Genomic DNA, 27,933 nt, shown 5'->3' with positions numbered 1-27,933 from the left:
CGGTATCCACGATTTTCTTGGCTTCTTCGACTACGGCAAGAAGGGCGGTCTCCGTGCCCTGCTTGCTTCTGAAGCCCGTCTGGGTGGGGTGTAGGCCTTTGTTATTCTCCACAAACGCTGCTAATATGGAATTAACATGTTTTTCAGCAAGTTTACTAATACCTGACAGTAACATGAACATAGCAAGTGCCTTAAATTGAACACATCATTCAATTGGGAGCCAATGAAGTTCTTAAAGCATGCTAGCTGTAGAATCAAATTTGGGAAGTCATAGTAAAAGTCTTGCCACTGCTTTTTACACAATCTAGAGGCGTCTAAGCAGACTTTTTTTGACTCCCAGATAGAGGATATTACCGTAATCCAGCCTGGAAACAACCAAAGCCTAGTTAACGGTTCTTTTTTTTCATTACTAGGGAGACATCACAAAATTGTCTTCAGCCATCTTAAAATGCCAAAACACGTGCCAGCCAACTTGGTAATTTGATGACTCATGGATAAGCTGTCATCAAGCCATACTCTCAAACTCTTGACTACGGGCAATCGGGGAAAGAACCGCCCTGATAGCTGATCCAGCGCCAATACCAAAAACTGATCAGGGATCGATACTCAACAACATTACTACAATGGCCCATACACATTCACCCAGTATCCATGATGCTCTGGGTCAATTTGTTTCGTTTCATCAAATATTTCTTTGTAGATACGTTTGGGACATCCGTCCCATAACTAATCTTGATATCAGTTCTTCTACTTGGTTGATGGACCAATCAGTTGAGTAGTTGATGGCAATGATAAATACTAACTTACCAATCATTAATACTAGACTATCTGTAAGGTTTATAAATGAAATGTTATCTCGAACTTAAAAGGTCAATGCTCAGTTACAATTTGGTCACAATCAAAACATCGAAGTCTCATGATAGGGGAATTATGCATTTCATACAGACTCACTATGCAATGACATTATGCAATGAAGAAGTGGCTAGAGTAAGAGATAAAAGATTCAGCAAAATTATTATGCCAAACAATAATATACCTTACGGAGGGATAGATGAAGAGACAATAGGTTCATCTAAAATAATGCATATCAATATTTTTTTGACGGAGTGGGTAGGTGGAGAGGCAAAAGATTCAGAGACAAATACATTAAATCTGAGATTCAGAGAACGACATAGGCAAAATATAAACCTATCGGAATAACCATTCCCTGGACCCAGGTGATGATTGGAGATTTCACAAAAGTAATCAGGAAATGCAAGATACAGGGACAGTATCAGGACAGGATAGGAACAGCTAGACAGCTCTGCAAACCGACGGACAGCGACGCATCTCCCCTCTTCTCTCCTGTCAGTCTAGGCTTCTTAGACACACTCCTAAATGCACCCTAATAATAGTTTAACTTGACATGTCCATCCCTCAAATGTTTCATCTTACTCTTGACTTGCACAGGGATTGGTGGGTTTTGAGGGTGGCATTGTCACACCACCATGACTTCACATTTATTCAACAACTTTATTGTGTAAGAGGGTTCCCATGGTCCAAATTTCAGTTTATTCATGCATTCCCCATACAAGATACATTTTAGTACATTTTCTTTTCATTAATCAATAATTTCGCAGAGCTCCTCCCCGGTCTCATGCTCGGGCAGTCATCTGATGCTCTAGCCTTCAATCCCTTATGTCATCGGCGATGTTCAACACATCTTGCTTGTCTCATGTCAGAGCAGACTCGTACCGAGGAAACGTCCCCCTCCCAGTCATGTCAAACTTTTAAAATTGGAGGCTTCATTCAGCTTACTGGAGTAGATGGGAAAAGAACATTTACTAATTATATGATAATGAAACCATCACTGTTTACCTCCCACCATTCACTACTTCCCATTAACGTTACCTAGCTTAAGCCTAATGCGAAAAAGCGGCATTAATCATTATTTTAAGGCAGAATGCGACATGCAAATACTGAAGCACTTGCGGCCTATTCGTTCAACTCTTACGTTTTCTTCTGAAGCACAAATGATATTACATTACTATGTAATTACGTTTTAATTCAGGCATGCGCAATGCAGTTCATGTTGGTGTTTATTCGTTTTTCTACGTCTACTTAATGTTAGTATGTATTATAGGGGTATTCGATTCGAGCAGGTTTCATTTTCGCGAAACCCTGCTCCATCACTCCCCACTCTGATGGCTTTTAGGAGCCATCATAAAATACCTACCATACCAAATGCCATCTTTCATTCGAATTTAAAATTCAGTACTCTTTTCTCTTTTTATGGCACCTTCAGCTAAATTTTTCATTAAGTCATCGCATTCTCCTTTCATCTCTTCTAACTCTGGGGCATATTACCAAGGGCCTTATCGCCGCTTTAACGGGAATTTTTCCTGCTAAAGCGGCGATAATTTTATCACCCTATTACCTAGCTGTCGCTAACACCAGTTAGCGACAGCTAGTAGGAGATAGAGATCATCTTGGGGCCCACTTTGCATGTCAGCGATAATTATCGCTAATGACATGCAAAGTGGGCGTGCCAAGATGTTAGCGACTGGAAATAGTCGCTAACTTCGCTATCTCCTATTATCAACTTTTGGAAATATTCAGGGTAAGAGCGAATATCTCCAAAAGCTAACGCCTGGCCAGAGCAGTTCTTAGCCATGTTATCTAATGGTAGGTGGATAACAGGGCTAAGAGCATTAGCTCGGTAATGCATGAATATCGCTGACTTTTCAGCGATATTCATGCATTTTGGCCGATTTTTATTGCTTAGGAGATAAACCTTGATAATAGCAAGGCTCCTAAGCGATAAAAATAGGCGATGCACGGCATTAAAATAATAGCCGCTAACCAAGCATAGCGATAATTATCGCTTATGCTTGGTAATATGCCCCTCTATTTCTTCTCTTTTCTCTTCCTTGCCCTTCTTTTATTCTTTGAGTCAATTAATTCCATCCTTTCACCTTTCCATTTACAACATTTATATGTTGTTATTATTACTAGAACTATGATTGCTATTGAAACCATTGGCATTATTATCCTTCCAAAATAGACTGTTTCCAAAGGTCAAAAACCATATACTAATTGAAGAGAAACCCTTACCAAGTCTCTCCCAAACACCGTCAACCTCCAGTTGGGTCAAATCTTCGTGTAATTCTGTAATATTCTTTATATATCCCTCAATTCCTTTACTTTTATCCAGGTTATAAGTGCAGCTTTCCACAGACTCCACCCTCTTTTGCCAATAAAACATCAAGGGCAGGCCGATTTTGCAAAACCATAAATCTGATTGCAACCATTTCCATGGCAATCATCAAGAACCCACCAGCAGTATCTATGATAATGGATCAACCACTGGGGACAATTTTCGGATTTTGCGTGAGTTCAGGACGACTTCAACTGAGGGTATCAATGCACCAAAAATGTCACCTACTATTTCTGTGAAACTTGCTCTTTTGTGGGGGCGTGGTTAGCTGAGCCGCGGAATTGCCGCTTTGTATGCGAACTCCGCCGGCTGGGAACAAATCCTTCCATAATCCTGAATATGGAGGTCTGAAATTGCAGAATACTTGCCCCCTGGGGCTGCGGAGGCACCGGCGCACACACCGACACCTTTGCGATTTGCGGGGCACTTGAATTTACGGCGCTGCTGGACACCGAATTTTGCAGCGTGGAACCCCTTGGAGCTTGACACTTGAGGCTGCCGGGCTGAGCTGCAAATTGAGCCAGCAGCTGCAGAGGCCTGCGGCGCCGGAGACACCTTGCAGATCGGCGAGAGGCAGAGCAGCGGATTAGCAGCGGCGGATAGCAATACCTTGATTCCTGCAGCCATAGAGGACACCGAGGTACCGGTGCGAGATGGCTGTCCGCTAACGCGACCCGGTGAGTCGGGCCTCACAGGGACACGACCACCATTTTGTGCACTGCAGCCCGGGCCGTTTGAGAGGAGGACGGCGGTGGCTGCGGGTGCCCGGAGGCTCATACGTTATAGGAGGAGCTCGTGAGAAGGGGCAGAGGCAGCGCCTGTCGGTGCCGGGCGCCCCACAGGTAAATTGGGAATAGTGACATCACTACATAATAGAGGCCCACTTGGGAGACAAAACGAGGCGAACCCTGGGAGGCCCTCCAGCCCCCATCTTCTTGAGAACCTGAGGTGGAAACCTGGCAGGGAAAACAGTGAAGGCAGGTGGTGTGATCTGGGGAACCGATTGGCGCCAAACAGCCCAGGTGCATAGAGGGCAAGCCGGGATCGGTACATGAACTATAGCTCCACTTGAACAGACTGAGCCACGATATCAGCGCTGGCACTTGTGGGTGCTGGGGTGGGCTGCGAGGCGTCCACACTTGCTGGCGGCGGGGGAGGGTCGATGGTGCCTCTGGGCTAGACGGCCCCACGAGACGCGGAGTAAAGAAAGTTTTCTATATCGCATTGCACCTCTCCACCCCCACTGTGATAGTGCTTGGTGGTGAAGGGTGGTTGTCGGTGGGGGACCTCGACCCACTCTGTGCATGGCTGGCCCTGCTGCCCGCGCTGAAGAAGAAATGTGGAGTGTGCTGTGCTTTAGCTACTGCAGCTGAAATTGCGCCGGGGAGGCCCACGCCAGTGTACATGCTGCAATTTTTTTGTCAATGGTGTAAGATTGGGATTGGCGCAGAAAGCTGCTGATACGGAAGTGCCAGGGAATCTATAGCTTGGCTGGACCTGCTGTTACTCAGCAATCTGTGGGGTAAAGGGGCCTACGAGAGCTGATTTGTGTGCACTACATCGCCTATTGATTGCCACCAACATGGCCAACATGGGTAAGCCTGACACTAAATAACCAAAGCTGAATTTTGTAAATAAAAGGTCAAAAAGAAACACAGAACCGGATCCAGATGCCCAGAGTGATTCACAGCATGGCTCCCAGGCTGAGGACCGTGGTGAAGATCTGCGAACATTGATGCTATTAATGCGCTCAAGCTTGCGGAATATCGACACAAAGCTAGATACCCTGCCTGAGCAGTTGGATTCCGTGAAGAAGCAGGTTAATACCCATGAGACCAGATTAGAGGGTCTGGAGAATAGACACACAGAGGGGCATATTACCAACATCTAGCGATATTTATCGCTAAATGCGCTAAGCGACTTTTTTTTTATTGCTGCCTATCGCTGGATATTTTAGCGGAGAAAACATGCTATTAGCAACGTTTTTCTCCACAATGCTAAAATATCCAGCGGCGTAATGCGAGAATAACGCTGAGAATACAGCGATATTCTCGCATTAGCGACGAAATGCTCTTAGCCATGTTATCCACCTCCCATTGGATAGCATGGCTAAGAACTGGTCAGAGCAGGCGTTAGTTTTTGGCGATAGCGGGAATATTTCCATCGCTACGCCAGCCTTGTGAATAGGCGATAGCGACGTTATCGACTGCTTTCAGTCGCTAAAGGGTTGGGTACGCCCATTTTGCAGGTCATTAGCGATAAATATCGCTGACATGCAAAGCGGGCTCCAAACCCCTCGCTATCGCCTTCAAGCTGTCGCTAACTGCTGTTAGCGAAAGCTTGATAATAGGGCGAAAGCTTTCGGCCGCTAAACCGGCAAAAAGTGCATATCGCCCCCCTTGATAATATGCCCCAGAATTCCATGAATTCCATGTTTTTTTTATTTATGCCACCACACAGCTACAAGTACATCTGGAGTATTACAATGGGTTGGTGGATGGCTGCACGGCAGGGTAGCGATGGCTACAAATTTGTTCTTCAGGATTAACCACACGCTAATACACTAAAGGTCCTCACATAGAACATCAGGGGGTTAAACGATGGTAGGAAGGCCAGACTTGTGCATGCATATTTAGTTAGGCACAATATCGATATATGCTTCCTAGAGGAAACACACTTAAATGTACAGCCCTCACAGAGGTTGTGCTACAGCAAATGGGGGACTACGCACTCAGCAATTTACTGTAGCCACGCTTGGGGAGTTGCGGTGCTAATGCGCAAAGGGGTGGATTGGCGAGAAGAAAATGCATATGTTGATCCGGAGGGAAGGTACATAATATTACAAGGGAGGCTGGGTGGCACTTCAATGGTACTGGCGGCCGTATATGGTCCAAATGTGAAGTCTCCGGAATTCTTCCGTGAAGTATGGTCACGCATTGGGGCAACTGCCTGCTGTGCGGTGATCTGGGGTGGTGACTTTAATGAGTGCTGATGACACCATTGATAGACAGGGTTCGGCCCACACCTTACATCCACAAGCTAGCACAGCACTGCAAGATATCATATCAGATGGCGATTTGCTGGATGTTTGGCGGACTAGACACCCGGGGGTCTGGGAGGGGACATACATCTCTAGCCACCATAGCGCCTGGTCCCACTTGGACTACTGGTTGATTTCGAGGGAGGTTGCTACCTGGACGCTAGAGGTGACCCACTTGGTGCGCTCGTTATTGGACCATGCCCCCTGCTTGCTCAAGCTGTGCCTGCCTGGTGTGCCCCCGCTTGCTTTCACGTGGCGTGTGCCCCCACACGTGCTCTTAGATGAGGCATTCAAGGAGGAGATTCGAACTGACATTGCGAAGTACTTCACTCTCAATTCGGGGTCGGGAGATACCGAAACATTGCTTTGGGAGGCGTTCAAGGTTGTCATAAGAGGCCAATGCATTGCAAGACAGGCCGGGGTGCTGAAGGCCATCAGGGTACTATCGCTGACCTGGAGGGACAGATAAGAGACCTGGAGGGAAAATTCGATTAATTAAACAACTCCAATACAGCTGCACTCCTAAAGGCGAAACTTCTTGAGTTTGCTGAGGAATCGCAGCGAGAGGTAACATTTTTGGGCAAATATGCTGAGACTAGGCGGTATGGCGAGGGAGATAGACCAGGCCGCACAGTGGTGGCCATGATCCGTCCATCTAGGTCCACAACATTTATACATGAATTAAACACAGCCGGTGGGGGCATTGTAAGGGGCCGAGCAGAGATCCTGACTGAGTTCTCCAATTTTTATTCTTCCTTGTATACGGCCATCCAGGCCTCTAGCCCAGAGGGTCTGCAGGATTTTCTGGAGTCCTTCGCCTTAGTATGGTTTAATAATACGCATAGAATATATATGGACCTCCCCATAAAGTTGGAAGACGTGGCTCAGGTCATCAAAAGTTTGCCGCTCGATAAAGCCCCTGGGCCGGATGGCTCGACCACCGCCTTTTATAAGACCTATGTTGAGGAGCTGGCGGTCATGGTCTCACCTGTCATTTTTCTACAGGAACGTCAGGGAACTGAAGAAAGGTCCACAACCTCCCCCAACCACCTATTGTGCCAGTATAAAACAGCCAACAAAAGGGAAACAAAACAAGGTAAGGAAGGGAAGACACTCCTCTGTGACAACCCAGGAACTGCAGAAGTATGTCATCACCCACAAAACGGCTGGAGTACGCCAGTAGTAAACAAGTAAAACTGTAAAGAAGGGGGACACACGTTAGAGAGAATATACCACAAGCTGTGAATATTGAATTTATTAACAGTATACTTATATAACTAACTTCTCTTCTTCTATTCAGGACTGTATTGGAGGATCCCTTCGTGAAATCAGGAATGTTTGTGTGAATAGGGTCAGGACTGAGTACTGCTGCAATTCAAAAGGTATGGATTATTGATAATAGGTTACCCAAAGTAATCGTGTATCTCTTACTTTCTCTGAGGTTTCCCACCTGCAATTATTAAGTGACTCGCCTTGGCTTCCTGATGACTACCCAACTGGAAAGCTACTAAATATGCCCAAAGGTTTGTTGGAGCAACTTGCTCTTTTAAACAACATGACATGTCTAATGTAACAAAATGTTCAAATAAAAAAGGCACTGCAATGCGCTGAATACCGTAACCACAGTTAAGTAAGTTCTCCTTTCTGTTCTTTCTTCTTGACGCAGGTATCAGGATCCAAAAGCAACGAGGACGGAAGAGACAGGGAACTAAATGCCCCGACGAGGAGACAAAAACGCCGAGCGACGCGGAAGTGAGGGGAACCCGGCGCACCCGAAGTGACGTGACGGGAACAGGTACGGGCTAGCTAGAAAACTAAGTGCATTCCCTTGGGAGAGCCAGGGCTTTAACATGCTCTGCCTAACCCTGCGCATGCGTTCCTATCGGGCCATCTTGGGAGTGTGCAGGACTTTGCACCTCCGCGTCCGCAATAATAACCTCCGTGCCGGCAATCATGACACTGGCCCTCAGGTTGCTTGCAGTGTATGAGGAGGCACTGGAGTCGGGTGTCTTCCCGGCTTCAATGAGAGAAGCTGTAATTATAACACTGCTGAAGTCACTGATTAATGAGGACATAAAAATGTATGCTAAGCTATTGGCAAACAGATTACAACCGCTCCTGCAAATAATTGCACTCCCAGACCAATCAGGATTTATTCCTTGGCGATCACTATCACACAACCTGCGTACATTGTTTTCGGTGCTGCAGTACCTCCACCCGGACGTGCAGGCTGATGCCATTTTTTTAGACGCCACTAAAGCGTTTGATACGCTGGAGTGGCCGTATTGGTTTACGATCCTACCACAAATGGTTTTCAGCCCCCTGTTCATAAATCGTATTAAATTTTTCTACACTATGCCGTTAGCACGAATCAGGGTGAATGGCTTGCTGTCTGATCAATTCCACATCACACGTGGCACACGTCAGGGGTGCCCACTCTCACCCCTGCTCTTTGCCATTGCCATGGAACCCCTGGCTGCCAGAATTAGGCAACACCACACGGCTCGGGGCATCGGTTTCAGCACGTGCAGCCTTCTTATTTCACTATACGCGGATGATGTGACCTTGTATATTCTTAAACCGCAAGAAAATCTAGACCCGGTTCTTAGGGAATTTATAAGATTTGGAGGGCTGGCGGGTGTCTCCATTAATTGGAAGAAATCTGTGATTTTCCCACTGATGGACGGTACTCCCATGGTGACATCCGAGTGTCCCCTAAGGTGGGAGGCAGTTAGAGGTGTTGATCAGCAGAAGCTTGCAGGGAATTTGGAATTAGAATTTTGGCAGGGTATACACGTGGTTGGAGGGAAAGGTGGCACTCTGGTCCAAATTGCCCCTATCCATAGCTGGAAAGATAGCGCTGACAAAAATAGTAATATACCAAAATTCTTATATTTGTTTGTTAACGTGCCAGTTCCCCTTACACAAATTTTTTTCGCACACTTGCATTTACAGCTGCTGTCTCTGGTTTGGGCTGGGGGGCAGGTCAGGGTTTCCTGGGACCTATTAACTTCCCAGTTAAGACAGGGTGGTCTGGTCGCTCCGGATATGCAATTATATGCTCTATGTGCCCAGGCACAGTTTCTCCACTTCTGGGTGCACCAGACACCATATCAGCCTCATGTGGAGGTTGAGATTGATGCAGTGAGCTCTGTGCCACTTGGGGTGGCATTGTATCAGAAGTCACATGCCCCAAGGGAGATGTAGACACTGTGGGCACCCTGCGATGGGTGTGGAATATGCTTTGGAAGAGAGCTAATGTCCCCTTACTGTATGCGCCATCAGTGCCGTTGGCGCGGAACCCTATGTTGCCCTGCATTGAAGATGGGGTTAGTAAAACCCTAGTCAAGGAAATGAACGTATACACATTTGCTGACCTATATCCAAATGGTGAGTTTAGCCCCCCCCCATTGGAGCTGAGGGTCACGCTGTGCCCTTTGCAGAACTGTTTTTATATCATAAACTGAAAGCTGCATGTCGTGCACTATGGGTGGGATTTCCCGAGGCTCCCCCAACATTGCCAGCTCTAAAGCAAATCCTGAAACTGCCTTCACCGCGTAAATTAGTTATATGTCTTTATACAAGTATGCAAAACACAGCTACGGTGGTGCAGCCGAGGACCCTGCTACAGTGGAACAGTGAACTTGACCCCCAATTGACGGAAGAGCAATGGAACTTCTGCTGTAGGCAGCTGACCAAACTTTCTCCAAACTACAGGCTACGCCTGATACATTTTAAATTTCTGCACAGATATTACAGAACGCCAGTTTGCCTCTATCGCATGAAGCTAAGGGAGGATGATAGATGTTGGCGGTGTGGGTATGCCTCTGCTTCTTTCTACATATTGCTTGGGACTGCCCACGGTTACTTGAATTGTGGCAAGAGATCTTTACCGCAATTAATCAGATTTTTAGCAGAACAGACGCTCCCGCCCCGGCGTTAGGACTTTTAGGTTATGTGAAGGAAACACCGCCAAAGCAGCGCAAGTTGGACGCACTTCTTTTAATGTACGCAAGAAGGCAGGTTGCTATCAGGTGGGGAGGAAGAAGATACCTAGTTTCGGAGAATGGCTATCTGATGTGACTTATGGACACACGCAACTTGGTGTATTTTGGGAACTAATGCCCCCGACCTCGGGACATATGGGAACCCTTCTTAAATTGGGCGCAAGACAGATCTGAGTCCCCTGTTCCCAGCCCCAGTGTGACTGCATAGTGGTACATGGCCTCTAGATGCTGGGTTAATGTGGATTGTACTTGTAGACTCCCCACATGTGTGTATTTCTGGTGATGTGGGTTCGGCTTTTTCCTGCTGTTTGATCACCACCAACAATATACATGCTGTTTCCTCCTGTGATGGACTGTACTAAAGTCTGTGATGCTGTATATGGGCATACTTCTCTCTAGAATGTGCATGCCATTCGGCTGATGTATTCTTTTATATGTGACATTCCGAAATATTGTACTATGATACTTTTTATATGTGACAATGTGCTGGCTAGTTCTGGTTGGAATTATAGTTCCTCTTGTTTGCACTTGTATTTTGAATAAAATCTCAATTTAAAAAACGTATTCTTTTGTTACGTGTTAGTCCTTGTTTTATTTTGTTCAGTTTATGATTGCTTCGGTCCATATAGTACACTTTAGGAAAAACTATAGCAAAATAACAAATTCCATACCAATGAGCAGGCAATTTATAATAAGCTTTCTTGCCACACACATAATAAATCCCTGGAAAGACAGGATCAGTTCCACCCTTCAATGCCAACCTCCAGTAATTTGGAAGGTATGCTCACATTCACTAGCACTAATAAAGTAGTTATTATAGTTAGTCTTAGTTCTAAACAGACAAATCTTTCCTTTCTGTGACCAATCCAGAGACATTGAAGCGTATTTTTCACCCTTCTCATAATTTCCTTCTCTAAAGTCCCATGGTGGTATTCGGGACTTTTTTTCAACAGCTTTCTTTTGGAAACTTTCTCTTCTATTTTCTACCATCTCTACGAAAATGTTCTCTTCAACCCTTAAACTACTTGTTAGATTATTCTTGTAAGCATATGCTATGTCTAAAGATTTTGTAATATGAAAAAACTCTCCCATATACCATGCATTCTTACCACTTAACACCTTGTTCAATTCTTTTATAACAGGAATTTCAGAAAATACTAAGGGACTCATTTATAAAAAGTGACGCATCGCTGCGTGAAAACAGCGATGCGTCACTTTTCATTGCACCCTCTGTGTGATACCAATGATGCGTCATATTTACAGTATGATGCATCATTGCGCAAGGAGTTACAGATATGTCAGTATTTCTGACGTATCTGTATGGCTTAAAAGTGACGCATTGCTGGAGTGTGTCACAAAAGTGATGCAACTCCAGTAATGCGTCCTTTACATGGGGCAAGCCCCATGTGAAAGGGCCTGCGTCAGTCTTACGCCTGCTATGAGGCAGGCATAAGAAATTGATGCATTTGCGTCCTAGAAGTGGTGCAGTGAAATCTTATAGATTACACTGCGTCACTTCTATGACCCTTCCTTGTGTCAGAACGCCCCCCTGCATACATTATACCTGGCGCAGGTATAATGTAGCACAGGGGTTTACAAAGTGACGCATCTACCTAGATGCGTCACTTTGTAAATATGGTGCAACAAGGCACATTTTTTACGCTGCTGGTGCGTCACAAAAAGTAACGCACCAGCGGCGTAAAAGTGACGCACGGCCTCATAAATGAGGCCCTAATGTCTATATTGGAGTAGTGATACTCAAGTTTCCCCATTACAATGAGTAGGCTGGTAAGTATACTACAAGACACACCATAATTTAATGGAAAGTGTTGATAAGTCCCCCCTTCTGAAACAGAAGAAGGTAATTGCATGCACACAAAACAATCACTCACATTCATGGTCTCAACATACTCGTTGAGTAACTTGGTAAAGACGTTTAACGAGAAATCACTAATTGATTTATCATGATGGAGAATGCTCCCATCAAAGGATTCTATTTTAGTAACTGGGGTTTCATTAGTGTCATCATTCATTCATTCATTTGTTATAGTATTATTTATTTTGTCAGTTACCATTAGAATAGGTATAAGGACAGTTAATAATAACATCTGTATAAATGTTAATAACAAGACGCTTCACAAGCAAGCTTTATTACACCTACGTTTTAGGCTAGCTTTTGGAGTTTCAGTCACTTTTGCTTCAGCCATTTTCTTTTTATATAAAAAACTATCTAGACTTTTAAATTCTAAAGAAATATGTTAAAAATAGTAGTGTAATCCTACACTTCAAGGCTTTCTTCTTTACACCCATTCTTTATTCTTTTTCTTTGATTTGCTTTGAATTCTTATTTCTTTTTCAATAAATCACCAAGGTTGCCCTCTAATTTGTCACAGTTCTTTAAGGAGGTTTTCATTTGCTTTCATCAACTTGCTCAGTGTCAGAATTTTCTTTTTCTTCACTTGGATCTGAGCTTTCAATTTCTTCCAGTATCACATATGTCCATTCAGGTGCTCTGTATTTTCTACTTGGAATTCTTACTCTTCGTGTTCTTTGCACTGATTCTTTTTCGGACTCTTCTTGATTTGTTTGACTTGAGACCTCATTACTTTGTTCTGGTCTTTTTCTTAACCTTCTCTTCACAAGAGTGTATTTTAGTCTTTTCACTCCACTTGGACGATTATCACCTTTCCTTGGTTTCTTTGCCTTGACCTAGTCTTCACCTTCTACATCTGGTTCACAGGTTCTTTTGTTTGCCCTTTCTTCTGATTGTTTTTCTTCTTGCTTTCCAGTTTCTTCAGATTCTTCTGTTTCTATAATAACTTCTCTTTCAACTGGGAACTCACTTCCTTATGGTCAAACACAGTTTCAACTGTTTCAGGTTCAGCTGGAAATTTACTTTCTGCGGAATCATCTGTGAACTCACTTCTTTCCGGTTCAACAACAGTCTCTATAACCCTAGAATCTCTTGTCCACTCTGCTCGACTTGTACTTGGCTGTTCACCATCTGTTGGTTCTTCAGAATCTGTCACTCTAGATTCATCAGCTTCACACACTTCAGCCACTGACCTCTGACTTTGGTTCACTGGTTGTGGTTCTTTTGGTCTTTCGAGTGGCTCTAGGATTTGTTTGGTGTGACTTGCGTGAATCCAATTTGGTAAACCAGCACACTTCACTGCCGTTGTCTTCACCAGGATGATTTGATAAGGTCCATGCCACTTGGGGTCTAAACATGGTTTTCTTACGTGTCTCTTGACGTAGACCCACTTGCCAGGACTCAGATCATGAGCTTAATTTCAATTTATTGGTGTTACGTCTTTTCCAACCTGGTGAGACACAGAACATACCAGTTCAGCCAAGCCTCTGCAATAGTCAAGTACCAGATCATCAGATATACTTATCAGTTTGTTCGCTAATGCATATGCCTGTCTCATTGCTCTTCCCATGAGGATTTCATGGGGACTCAGTCTTTTTGTCAGGAATGCTTCTCAGACTCATCAGCACAAGGGGTAAAGCATCTGGCCATTTCAGTGATGTGGACACACACACCTTCCCTAACCTGGATCTTATAGTGCCATTGATTTTCTTGATCACTCCAGATGCTTCAGGTCGATAGGCACAATGTAGTTTCTGTTCAATTTTAAATGCTGCACAAATCAGCCAAATTATCTCATTATTAAAATGTGTTCCTCTATCTGTCTCCAAAGTGACTGGAATTCCAAATCTAGGGATCAATTCTCTCAAAAGTAGTTTGGCTACTGTGAGGCTGTCATTTCTTCTCGTGGGGTAGGCTTCCATCCAGCGAGAGAATAAGCAAACAACGACTAATACATATTTTAGCCCATTGCAAGGGGGAAGCTCAATAAAGTTAAGCTGGAGTCTGGTAAATGGACCTCCTGCTCTCCCAATTCATCCCCAACTTACAACTGTCTTTCTCCCTAGATTTCGCTGCTGACATATAATGCACCTCTGGCAAAGGCTCTCTGCAATGACCATTAACTTAGGATTATACAATGTCTGTTTGAAGAGTGGGATCATTCCTTCTCTTCCAATATGTGCATGTCCATGGTATACTCTGGCCATGTGAGAAAGCAAAGAATCTGGTAAAACTGGTCCCTCATCGTGATAAACCCATGGTTCCTCATCTGTGTTCGTTCTACAACCTGTAAGTTTCCAAATTTCCTTTTCCTTATCACTTGCCTCTTCCTGAATCTGCCTCACTTCATCTCAAGTTTCAAATGTGGTTGTAGTTATAAACATAAGATGTCATTCGGCATTTCCTCTTTCAATTGATCTACTTAAAGCCATTGTGTTGCGTGCACCACAACGTGCAATTTGGTCTGCATATCTGTTGCCTTTTGTCACATAATCATCTCCTGATTGATATGAGGCACATTTAACAACTGCCATTCTTTTGGGCAATTGTATAGCATCCAGTAGCTCCTTCACAATTTTACCATTTTGAATAGGGGATCCTGAGGAAGTCAGAAATCCCCTTTGCATCCTTAGCTGACCAAAATCATGAACAATTCCGAATCCATATTGGCTGTCTGTGAATATTGTTACTTTCAGGCTTTTGGCAACTTTGCATGCTCTAGTCAGAGCTATGAGCTCAGCTATTTGGACGGCGTTTACTCCTTTTAAACAGGATGCTTCAATAACTCCTTCTAAGGTGCAAACAGCATAGGCAGTTCATAATTCACCACTATCATTTCTCAAACACGACCCATCAACAAATATCTCACAATCAGATTCTTCCAGAGGACTATCTTCTATATCTGGCCTAGGTTTTGTGCATAACTCTGTCACATCCAGGCAACCATGATCCGCTTCCTCTCTCACTTCCTCACAGCGAGAATCGGGCAATAGAGTGGCTGGATTCACTGCAGTGCACCTAACCACAGTCACATTTTCAGCACCCAGAATCACTCTTTCATACTTAGTCAGCCGACTAGAAGTGAGGTACTGGGTCTTAGTGCGAGTCAAAAGAATCACAACAAAATGTGGCACATATACTTTGAAAGGGTAACCAATCAAGATCTGTTCACTCTGTTCCAGACTCATGCAAGTAGCTGCTACTGCTTTCAAACATCCTGGCCATTCCATGTTTCTGAGTTAGGACTGAAAGTGCACATCCATCTCTCTCGCAACAGTATAATACAAATTCCTTTGCATAGTCTGGCATTCCTAATGCAGGGGCTCTACAAAGACTGCTTTTCAATTTTATGAAAGTATCCATACCTTCATCATCCAAAACAATAGGATCTTTCACATCCTCTAGTGTCAACCACTGCAAAGGTTTTGCAATCAGTGAGAAACCACGTATCCACTGGCGACAGTATCCAACCATTCTCAAAAAAAATTGTACCTCCTTCTGAGTTCTGGGTGGATTCATTTGTCTGATCACACACATTCTTTCTGGGGTTACTTTTCTAACTCCTTTTTCTATTTTGTGCCCAAGGTACTTGTTATGTTGTGTGGCTGTGTACCTGCTCACTATTTGAACCTATTTGAAGTGTCATTCTTCTATTCAACAGTACTGTTCTTCCTGTTTACAAAATTATAATTTTTCTGGGGACACCTTGTGTCCTCCTCCTGCTAAATGGTTCAGTAAGGCAATTGTGTCTGTCACACATGCCTCTCATGTCTTTGATGCTACCAGTAGGTCATCAATATATTGAACCAAACCCAAATTTCCTGGCAGGACTAAAGTCTCTAAGCATTTTTTCAGGATCTGATTAAAGATTGAGGGACTCTCTATGTACCCTTGAGAAACTCAGCACCATGCCAAAACACGGTCTCCAAACCGGAAGGCAAATAAATATTGACTTTACGGGTGCAAAGGAATCTAAAAGAATGCTTGGCACAAGTCAATCACTGTGTACCATTCTGCATCACAAGGAATTTCGTAAAGAATCACTGCTGGATTTAGCACTACTGGACAACAAGGTACTACAATTTTATTAATTTTACATAAATCCTGCACTATCCGGTACTTCCCACTGGGCTTTTTGATACCTATAATAGGCAAATTACAAGGACTGCTCATTATTTCTTTCAGGATTCCTTGTTCAACCATTTGGTCAATAACTGGAGTAACTTCCGCAATCACTTCTGACTCATTTTGTACTGGGGTGTGTTTGGATACACAGCACCATTCTTCACTATTACCTGAATGGGATCTACTTTTGTCATTAAGCCAATCTCTTTTCCTGTAAAGTCCCACACATCTGGATTCACTGTAATTTTTAATTCTTCAGGCAGATTTTCTTCTGTGAGAAGTGAAAACAACTCATTCACTTTTGTCCCTTGCTTCGCTAGCACTATCTTAAACTCCACATCCTCATCTGGGGTCTGAAATGCAATTCCATCTGGGGTACAATAGATGATGCAGTGCATTTTGCATAGCAAATCTTTTCCCAAGAGATTTACTGGGCTCGAGTCACACACCACAAACCAATGCATGTCTTTGAAGTTTCAATATGAACTTCTATTGGGTTTGTGACTTATATTCTAATATGCTTATTCGAGATACCTACAACTTGGATAGTTTCTCCCGAGGGAAGTAGGTTTGGAATTGCTGCTGCTCTCACAGTAGAACAGGTAGCACCAATGTCCACTAAGAATGTAATATCATTACCTTTCACCTTTAAGTCAACAAATAATCTACCACTAAGGATGCGCCAAGTATCTGAATCACTTCCATTACACTGCATCAAATACTGCTGACTCACACCTTGATTCTTACCAAGCGGGTCTCCTCCAAGATATCCGGTGTTCACATTGTACAACTGCACCTGAGAATTCACATTAGTTGATATGGGGGCTTGTGGCACCTGTAACTGTTGTGTAACTATCTGCTGCTGATGATTTACACCCACCTCATTCTGCATCTGTGGAATAAAATTTTGATTTCTCCCGTTATTCTTTTTAGCGGATCTACACTCATTCCTCCAACGTCCAAACTTTCCGCACGCATGACAAGGACATTTCTTCATAGGTTCTTCCTTACTCATCTTTCCCTTTCTCTTACCCCAACTGTAATTCTGTCCATTCTGATTCTGTCCATTCATCTGACCACTTGTTTGAATATTATTGTTTTCTTGTTGCTCTGCTACCTTCATTTGTGCCCACATCATTTTCTCTTTCAACTTTTTATGTTTGGTATAAATTTTAACACTACAATATTTTGCATATCGTAGGATTTCATCCACTGTCTTGCTCTGCCAACAAATGAAATGTTGCTGTATCATGGTGCTAATCTCAGGTCTCAATCCAAACACAAAATTATACACAAAATGCCCCATGTCTTTATCACCAATATTTTCAAAACCATTATACTGCTTACAAACCTGCAACAATACTGAATCCTTTGGTTCTTGGTTAGTTCTGTCTATCTTGAACCAATCTGTCGCCTTTGGAGAGATTTTTCCCTGCAAATAAGTGATTTCCTGATTATACTTTCTCATTACTTCTTCTGAAGGTGCACCTGTTTTAGGATCCCTAGGGTATTCCTCTTTTGGCCAACCAGTAGTAGTCTTACATTCTGTCCATAAATCAGCTGGAACAGCGATATCAAACAGACCATCTAAATCTTTTAACAAGACTTTTGATACTTTTACAAACCTATCTACTTGCTTGTACCATTCAACCGGGTTCTCTCTTAGCCTAGGAAAATCATTTCTGAATGACAATATATCCTGTCTAGTCTAAGGAACATGAACATATCCACCACTGGGTACTTCTCTCATCAGACACGCTCTTTCAACCTGTTTAGTTTCTTTCATGGGAAACATAGACGCTCCTTTATTGACTGCATCTTCCTTCCTTTTTGAACATCTTACCTTCCAACAATCCACATCTCCCCATTTCTTCAAAATATTCATTATTTCTTGTATCTGCAACCTTTTTCCAGAAGCATTCAAACTTTCTAAATCCTTGTCAGTGAAAGCTAAGCTGTACGGTTTCTGTAATACTTTTGACTTTTCTATATCTACTCCATACTCGCTAGCAGCTTTCGATATTTTCTCATGTAAATTCTTTGCCCTCCATGTAATACTCTTACATAAAAACAACAATTCTTCATCATGAAATGTCCCTAATATGTCTGGGTTTATTGTTCCAATAATCATCTCCTCCAGATCAATTTTCAACTGACTCACATTTATTCTCTGTGGTTGTTGACTTGGCTTTGTCATTTCTTTTATCCAATTATTTAATTCTTCTGGTGAGGGACCTTCTGAACTCCCAGCTATTGGAGTATCATTTGGTCCTATTCTTCTGGGCTCAAATTGAACATTTCTCTGAGGGGTCTCAGGGGCATATTAGCAAGAACCTCGTTAAAATTATCGCCGTTTTAGCGGCAGGAAACTGCCGCTAAAACTGCGATAATGGGCATGCTAATATGTGATACAGAATTACAATAGAAGCCCAGGTTAGATGTGCAGGACATCTAACCTGGGCTTCTATTGGAATTCTATAAACTATATTAGCAAGTCCATTATCGCCGTTTTAAAACTGCGATAATTTTAATGAGGTTCTTGCTAATATGCCCCTTTGTTATTACTTCATTAATCAGAAGGTCTAACAATGTATTATTTGCATTTACCTGTCCATCCCCATTTGCCCCACTCCTAATGCTACTTCCTGGCACAGCTAATCTATACACCTTAGACACACTCTGCCTATCTCCGTGCAACGGAACTACAGGACCAATAGTTACCGGTACCGTCAATGCTTCTGCATTCAAACTCAACTGATTTAATTTCTGTACCTGTTCTACTCTGGCTTTATTCAACATCTTCGCTTCATTTTCTTTCATTACTTTCGCTATATCTGAAACTTGCGGAGTCAATGAAGTTCCCAATTGTGGGGCACTTGGAGTTACTACCCCTAAATTCTCCTCATGTGGCGGAGGTTTTTTTTTTAAGGGTGGGCGGACATTTCCGTTCCGCCCACGGAATGGGCGGAAATTTGCACTTTCTGCCTTCTGCAAAGAAGACGGAAAAACAGGGCAAGTTTCCGCCTATTCGCGGGCGGAACGGAACTTGCCCGCCCGCCCGCCCGCCTCCCGCTTCCCGCCCGCCTGCTCCCGCCCGCCCGCCTTATTAAATTAAATTAAAAGGCTAAATATAACTTTAAATCAAATTTACCTTATTGCGCCGCAATCTTCCCCAGCGCGGCTTCATCTTTGGAAACTACGCATGCGTGGGAGCCTGCGCATGCACATTCCTGGTCAGGACTGCGCATGCGCAGGCTCCCACGCATGCGCAGTTTCCAAAGATGAAGCCGCAATTGGAAAGATTGCGGTGCAATATGGTAAGTTTGATTTAAAGTTATATTTAGCCTTTTAATTAAATTTAATAAGGCGGGCGGGAGGCGGGCGGGAAGCAGGCGGGTGGCGGGCCGTGGCGGGCGACCGCGAAATGGAAATATCGTGGAGAGGCACGGAGATTGGTTCAATCTCCGTGCCTCTCGGGATTGTCCCTTCCGTGACTTCCGCCCACCCCTATTTTTTATTCATGATGACTTCTACAAATTCATCATCGTCAGAATCATTCATCTTACTTCTTACACTTAGATTCTCTAAATGGTTTCTTTTCTCCTTACATTTACATCCAGTCTGCTCATCAACTGTTAAAACTGGGTACAATCCTTCCGTTAGTAAAGCTCTTCTCCATCTTTTCAGTTTATCTTCCATATTATCAAAGAGGTATCTGAACATCATGCTCCTATAAACTCTGTTACCAATTCTATATTTTTCTCTCTCAAATGCTTCCACTTCCCATTGTTTCAATTCGTCGTACTGAGTCAATCTAGGATTTGGTATTAAAGAATTCATTTGATTTCTCAAATTTTGCAATATCCTCAAAGTAAATGTACCCTGTTGCGGAAAAGCTAAAACACCATCACGTTTTGTATACTCAATCCAATTTTCCATCCATATACACGTGTGATATCCTAGTTCTAACATCATAAAAGAAGCAGGCGTCTTTGGAGGCGGAATCAGAATTCCCTCTCTAGTTACAATTGTTTTTTCTTTCTTGAAAGAATTCTTTATTTTCTTCATTAACTTCCTTTTTTTGCTTCCTCCACTAATGGGTCTTATCATAAACAAACAAAAACAACCTTTCTGTACTTCTACTTACTCTATTGGTTACCTTTTACCCTATACCAGCGCGTCTCAGACCAACCAACCAATCACAATCCAGTGCACGCCTACTACTGACCAATATCAGTGCGGCTTTTTCTCATATCAGTATTAATCCTTCTACTGACCCTCTCTTTACAAACATTTACTGCAAAAATTTTCTTGCGTTTTTCTTTAGTCAAAATTCTATTAGTAACAACATAGAACAATACTACTTTGTACTTTGTACTAAATAAAGAGATAGTTTTCACTTTTCAGAGTTTTTCTCTCTCTGAGTCATAACGACCAGCGCTATTTTTGCCCTTCAAACAAACTCCAGGTGGACCTATTACTTTTCTAGGGATAAAACCAAGATTTCACAAGAGGACTTTTTGGTGTGCCATTTCCTGGAAAGAAGGCTAGAATTTCGGAAGTGGACCCTTCACTATTCAAACACTCTACTCACATACAAAATTTCCCTAAACGTAACACCTACAGCCCTCCGTAGCTTTTAGGCATTAATTCAACAGTCAAAGTACTTCTGCAGTGTGATTTCTTTACCACACTCTTCTGCCTACTTCCAGCAGATTCCTTCCAGGGATTCCTCAGGTATCTCCGTACCTGAACTTCTGGACAACATAGAACATGACACTAACTTTTTCATTTTAGAACATATTCTCAATAATTAATAATCATTACCAAACTAATCAATAATTAAACTGTCCCCTACTACCAAGAAACTGATCCAGCGCCAATACGAATAATTGATCAGGGATCAATACTCAACAACATTACTACAATGGCCCATACACATTCACCCAGTATCCCTGAATTGCTGGGGTCAATTTGTTTTGTTTCATCAAATATTTCTTTATAGATACTTTTGGGACATCCGTCCCATAACTAATCTTGATATTAACTCTTCTTCCACTTGGTCGATGGACCAATTAGTTGAGTAGTTGATGGCAATGATAAATACTAACTTACCAATCATTAATAACAGACTCTCTGTAAGGTTTATAAATTAAATTTTTTTCTCAAAATTAAAAGGTCAATGCTCAGTTACAATTTGGTCACAATCAAAACATCTAAGTCTCATGATAGGAGAAATTATGCATTTCATACAGACTCACTATGCAATGACATTATGCAATGAAGGAGTGGATAGAGTAAGAGAGAAAAGATTCAGTAAAGTTATTATGCAAAACAATAATATACCTAACCGAGGGATAGATGAAGAAACAATAAAGTCATCTAAAATAATGCATATCAATATTTTGTTGTTGGAGTGGATAGGTGGAGAGACAAAAGATTCAGAGACAAATACATTAAGTCTGAGATTCAGAGAACGACATAGGCTAAATACAAACCTATCGGTCTGTAGGAATAACCACCCCTTGTGCCCAGGTGACGATTGGAGATTTCCCAAAAGTAATCAGGAAATGCAAGATACAGGGACAGTATCAGGACAATATAGGAACAGCTAGACCTCTCTGCAAACCGACGGACAGCGGCGCATGTCCCCTCTTCTCTCCTGTCAGCCGAAGCTTCTTAGACACGCCCCTAAAGGCACCCTAATTATAGTCTAACTTGACATGTCCATCCCTCAAATGTTTCATTTTACTCTTGACTCGCACAGGGATTGGTGAATTTTGAGGGTGGCATTGTCACACCACCATGACTTTGCATTTATTCAACAATTTTATTGTGTAAGATAGTTCCCATGGTCCAAATTTTAGTTTATTCATGCATTACCCATACAAGATACATTTTAGTACATTTTCTTTTCTTCAATCAATATTTTCGCAGAGCTTATCCCCAGTCTCACACTCGGGCATAATAGTTGGCAGTTATCTGATGCTCTGGCCTTCACTCCCTTGTGTCAATGGCGATGCTCAGCACATCTTGCTTGTCTCATGTCAGAGCAGACTTGCTCAGAGGAAAATTCCCCTTCCCAGTCATGTCAACCTTTTAAACATGGAGGCTTCATTCAGCTCACTAGAGTAGATGGGAAACAAACATTTATTAATTATATGATAATGAAACCATCACTGTTTACCTCCCACCATTCACTACTTCCCAATAATGTTACCTAGCATAAGCCTAGTGCGAAAAAGCGGCATTAATCATTATTTTAATGCAGAATGCGACATGCAAATACTGAAGCACTTGCGGCCTATTCGTGCAACTCTTTCGTTTTCTTCTAAAGCACAAATGTTATTACATTACTATGTAATTACATTTTAATTCAGGTATGTGAAAAGCAGTTCCCTTGTGTCATGTTGGTGTTTATTAGTTTTTCTACGTCTACTTAACGTTAGTATGTATTATTGGGGTATTCGGTTCGAGCAGGTTTCATTTTCATGAAAACCTGCTCCATCATAGCCACAGGCTAAAGTGAGGGCCCCACAGGTGGGGATGGTTACCCACCAATAACACCCCGGTCTTATCCTCGTTTAACTTGAGAGAGTTGGTGTTCATCCAAGACAACACTTGTGTGAGGCAGGTATTCAAAGCCTTTCCGCTATGATTCTCCTGGGCAGACATGGAAAAATAATCTGAGTGTTGCTGAGATAAGAGAAAAGATTAAGATCCCAGTACTCTACAATGTCCGCCAGCTGTTTTACATGCAAGTTAAACAGGGTTGGACTAAGAGTTGATCCTTGAGAGACCCCCAAAGGTAAAGATTGTGGTTCAAAGTGATGCTGATTCAAGTGGACTTGAAATACTCAGTCTTGCAAAAAAGAGGTCAATCGTTACAGGGCCATGTCTTAAACCCTCATGACCTCTCGTCTTTCAAGTAAAGTATTGGGGTTGACCGTATCGAAAGCAGCACTGAGATCCAAAAGCATCAGTGCTGCACTGCCGTGGTTATCAAGCTGTTGACTGATATAGTCTGTCACAGACAGGAGGACTGGCTCCATGCTATGGCCTGCTCTAAAACCTGATTGAGAATAGTGGAGTAGGCCATTAATTTTATATGCCTTGTGGGCTGTTGGTTCACATGCTTTTCTAGAACGCTGGATAAGGTGGGCAGGAGAGATATTGGCCTATAGTTTGACATGTTAAACGGGCCAAGATGAGGCTTTTTTAGGTAAAGGCCTGACCATCGCGTGTTTCCAGGCCTTTGAAACATTACCTTCAATAAATGTAGCATTTAAAAGTTGGGTCAGCAGGTCCATAGAGTGGACTCCACATTTATCCAACACCGAGGGGGGGCACGGGTCATGAGGGGAGCCTGACTTAGGAGTGGTGAGGAGGGATACAAAAGATGGAAGATCCAGAAGCTGAAATGCGCTCAAATGGCAGGGCCCAGCAAAGTTTCCAAAATGAAAGAGAGCTTCCAGTGCAGGAGGAATAGAGGCCTTGATATCTCCCACTTTCTTTGATAAGAAAGTGCCTAACTTTTCACACTGAGATTGCGAGAGGGAGATGACTGGTTCGCATTTTGACTTTACCACTTAGTTTTTGGATAATTTTGAGACAAACTGACCTCGTTCAAAAGAAAAGGCAGCTCTAGTTGCTCAACATTTTTTGTGGTGATCTTTTAAGGCCAACTTAGATTTTGCTTTATCCTGTAAAAGTATGATTTACGCAAGATTCTTTCAAGAGTTTTGCAGATTTTTTTATTCTCTCGCACGTTATCGTCAAACCAGAAGATTCTATGTTGCTTTTTGGCCATAATGGGGATAAAAAAGTCAAGTGCATACTGTATCCAACCCTCAATAATTGGAGCATCAAGAATGCCAGGCAATTATCTTCTAACATAGAGTTGAAATGCAGAAACATTAAGGGGCTCATTACGATGGCAAACGGACTTTAGTCCGTCCGCCATCGTCCCGGGGCTTGGAACCATCCACCTATATGGTGCGGTCCCGCACATGGAATTACAATGCAACCACCACTGTGGTGGTCACATTGTGCATTTTTACCATTGCGCAGGATGCTGCTGGCGGCAGCACCCGTCGCAATGGTATAAATGCAAGGTTTGCATTTCCCTGCACTAAATGGCAGGCACCAAGCGGTGCCTGCCACATGGTGCCCCCCAACTACAAAACTTGAGTGCCCCTGCTACAGGCCCTCAAAGTACATCCCCGCCAGCATGTGAATGGCTGCTGAACCGCCATACACAGGCTGGCGGGGATGCAGCACCCTAATCTGGCAGATAGTGCCTGCTAGGCACCGCCACCATTTTAGAGATGGTTGGTGGTTCAGCCCAGCAATCGTAATGATTGCCTGTGGCGGACCCGTGGTGAACAGACTTTGCGTCCGTCAACATACCACCCACTATCGTAATATGGCGGGTGGAGAAGTGCTTCGAAATGGCGTTGAAACTGCCACCTGCAGGCTGCCTGTGGCAGTTTCACTGCCATCGTAATGAGCCCCTAAGTTTTGACGAGGTCCTGCTAGAAGATGTACTGCCCTGGCATGGAGTGCCCCAGGAAAGCGAGAGAGAAGAGGACTGCAAAGTGATGTGACCAAGTCACTTCAACAGAGGAAGGTGATGTAGTTAGCAGCTAGAGCGAGGAGAGTTAGAAAAGTGGCTTTCCCAGCATTGAGTCTCTTGTGTTCTCTATAGCTGATGCAGATGATATGAAAATGTGGTGGTCCCTTTCTATAATTCTTGAAAAAAGGAAGTTGGGTGGATGCAATTGTTCATTGATCAATGCCCCCTCTGATTTTCGATCGTTTTCACCCTTGAAATTAAATGCTACCTCATACAGCAGCACAAGAAACGGCTTGCCAATACCCAGTAATGGCTTGTGAACTTTTAAGTTTGGGAGAATAAGTAGTTGGGCAGAATTTCAATGAGTGAGTGAGCAAATCAATCAAGCCCCACTGATGTCCATGAGATTTATCCGATTCTTCCCCAAGAATATTTTAAAACAATCAATGGAAAAGTCAATAGTCCTGGCATTAACTGCTCAACTTTTGGTTCTGCTAATGTTTTGCTTTATTTCCTCATTGATTTTAGACATATATATTTTTGGGTGCACTGTAGGACACAAGAAAACAAATTATGTAAAAATAAAAAAAATTGGGGGTTTGTGAAAGCAAATATTTCCATTATACTAAGAAAAAAAGAACAAATGGTAGCAATGGATAATTAACGCCATGCTACCTGACTATACACTATGTACAAGTACAAAGAGACACTGTTGCCCACCTCCTAGGTCCACTGCCAAAGAACCTAACAATTGAAATGCAGATTTACAGACCACAGAGAGGCAACACAGACATAAATAGCACAAGTGCTGAAAAACAATTCTTTCTGGAGTCTTCAGTGAGGTTAATACTTCTTTTAATAGTTCCACAACCACGGATGCGTGATACAAAGCAGATGCAGCCAACGTGTTTCACCCTGAATAGGGCTTCATCAGGGCAATAGTGAGGTTTAAGAAATTTTAAAGAGAGCACGTCAATTTGTATAGCGTCTGTGGAGGCTCAAATTAGTGTTGTAGGAACTCAGAATAGAAAAAACGTGTCCTCATTGAGGTCATCAGATCCGTAACAGAATTAGCATGTTCACTCTGATAGGTGAATCAGCCGTCAAAGAGTCAATTCATTTTGGTTTTCACATCGTACGGAGTTCGGGACATGCAGTGTCAGTCCATTTGCCGCTGCCTTAACATTACGCTGTTAATGCTACATCAAATGGACTGAGACAGCGTCTCCCGAACTCCGTACGATGTGAAAACTGACACGAATTGGCTCATTAACAGCTGATTCACCTATCAGAGTGAACATGCTATTTCTGTTACGGATCTGATGACCTCGATGATAACACGTTTTTTCTATTCTGAGTTCATACATCACTAATTTTAGCCTCTACGTACGCTATACGAATTGATGTGCTCTCTTTAACATGTCTTAAACCTCACTATTGCCCTGATGAAGCCCTATTCAGGGTGAAACGCGTTGGCTGCATCTGCTTTGTATCACATATTCCCAAGGTAGTCTCCAGCTTTGCATTTGGATGTCTTCATGATATTGAAATTAACCAATGGCTGAAGTGGGCTGACCTACTGCCCCATTATGTATGCTGTAGTGGGCGGAAGGAAAATTTGAATGATGCAACAGACCAAAGAATGAAGAGGGCTGACTGAAAGCCCTTATAAGGAGGAATATCATATATGTACCTATAGTAAAACCAAAAGGTCTTGGCTAACACCAGACCTAAAAATTGAGTGAATTGTGTCTTTTATGGAATTATTTATTATACATTCTCTAATAAGCAATTGGTTTTAACTCATGAAGTGCTCTCATAAACTATCCCAAATGTTTTGTGGTGATCCTTGCAGGTCTAATCGATCCCAGTTTGTTGAGGGTCCCACACAGCCTCTCAACAAAATCTGGTAAAACTACCATAAAAGGTCAAAAATGTTGTAGGTTTTTTAGTCAGTTCAAATACTCTGAGCATGCAAGTTGGTGTGGCCTCTTATCAATTTTCAAGATGTAAGTAACATATATTATCATTACTCTCCTGCACCTCGTCTAATTTTCCCATCCTACCAATCCAAGAGATTTTCAGTATGATATTATGACTGACAATTTAGTCACCACTTATGGGAGTATTCAATCACACTTCAGGGAGGCTCTAGACATGAAATATATTGCAGCACTTTTCAACCCCTAAGTGGGATGGGTATGTCCAGTTGTGAATCCCTTGCTCGCTGTGCCACTGGATTCGAGCTAGCCTGGCTGATATGGGGTGTTACCCTGAAACCGGTCCCAGGATGCTTGTTCCTGGTCCAGGGAGTACCCGGCTTGGCAGTTCGGGCTGGACTATTCCCATGAAGAGCAGGGTCAAGACTGATTTGCATATGGGTGGGTCCAAACTGGGGTCGCATAGTAAGCAAAAGAACTATGGATTTAAGTCAGATCTCTTGACTGGGGGTGAATTTTGATTCATTTAACATTCCGTCCGACATTTGTTGCCGTAGCACCAGCCATGATAAAGACATTAGTGACAAAAGATTCCTCCTAAAAGCACTTATAGCAGAGTACAAAAAATAGAAAGGTGAACATTTTTACGTGGCATTCCTAGACTTTACCCCTACATTCATCTTGCTCCCAGTGGGTAAAGTTGGTTGAAAGCATCGGTATTGCTATGGGCGTTCTGCCACAACATCCATTTCTCAAGGCCACACGAGAAGCATAGCACTTTACTTAAAACTTGTACAGAAACCGAAAGAGAAAATCTGGAGACCAAAAAAAAAAAAGGTTAAAACAGGTTAAATGATATCATAGGTAACGCATGCTTCACTCTTGATGTCTATTTGATGTCATTCAGAAACCCTGGGTGACAAACATTCCCAGAATTCACTGTTACCTAGCTCTAATTCTGTATGAGAAACATTGGTCTATTAAACCATATATACTTTTGTATATTACACACTCTGAACTGATTTACTGCTAGCTGTTGCCATAGTTTCCTGTTAATGAAGATAATGCCTAGACAGCTAAGGTAGTTTTTCAGAATCGTACAATCTGCCTAAGAGGTAAAGCTGGAATGTGAGGACAGCTTTCCAGGTCACATATCAGTAATTAGACCAGAGGGAAT

Source organism: Lissotriton vulgaris, chromosome 7 (genome assembly GCF_964263255.1).
Source record: "Lissotriton vulgaris chromosome 7, aLisVul1.2, whole genome shotgun sequence".
Lineage (NCBI taxonomy): Eukaryota > Metazoa > Chordata > Amphibia > Caudata > Salamandridae > Lissotriton > Lissotriton vulgaris.
This window is presented reverse-complemented; position numbering follows the sequence as displayed.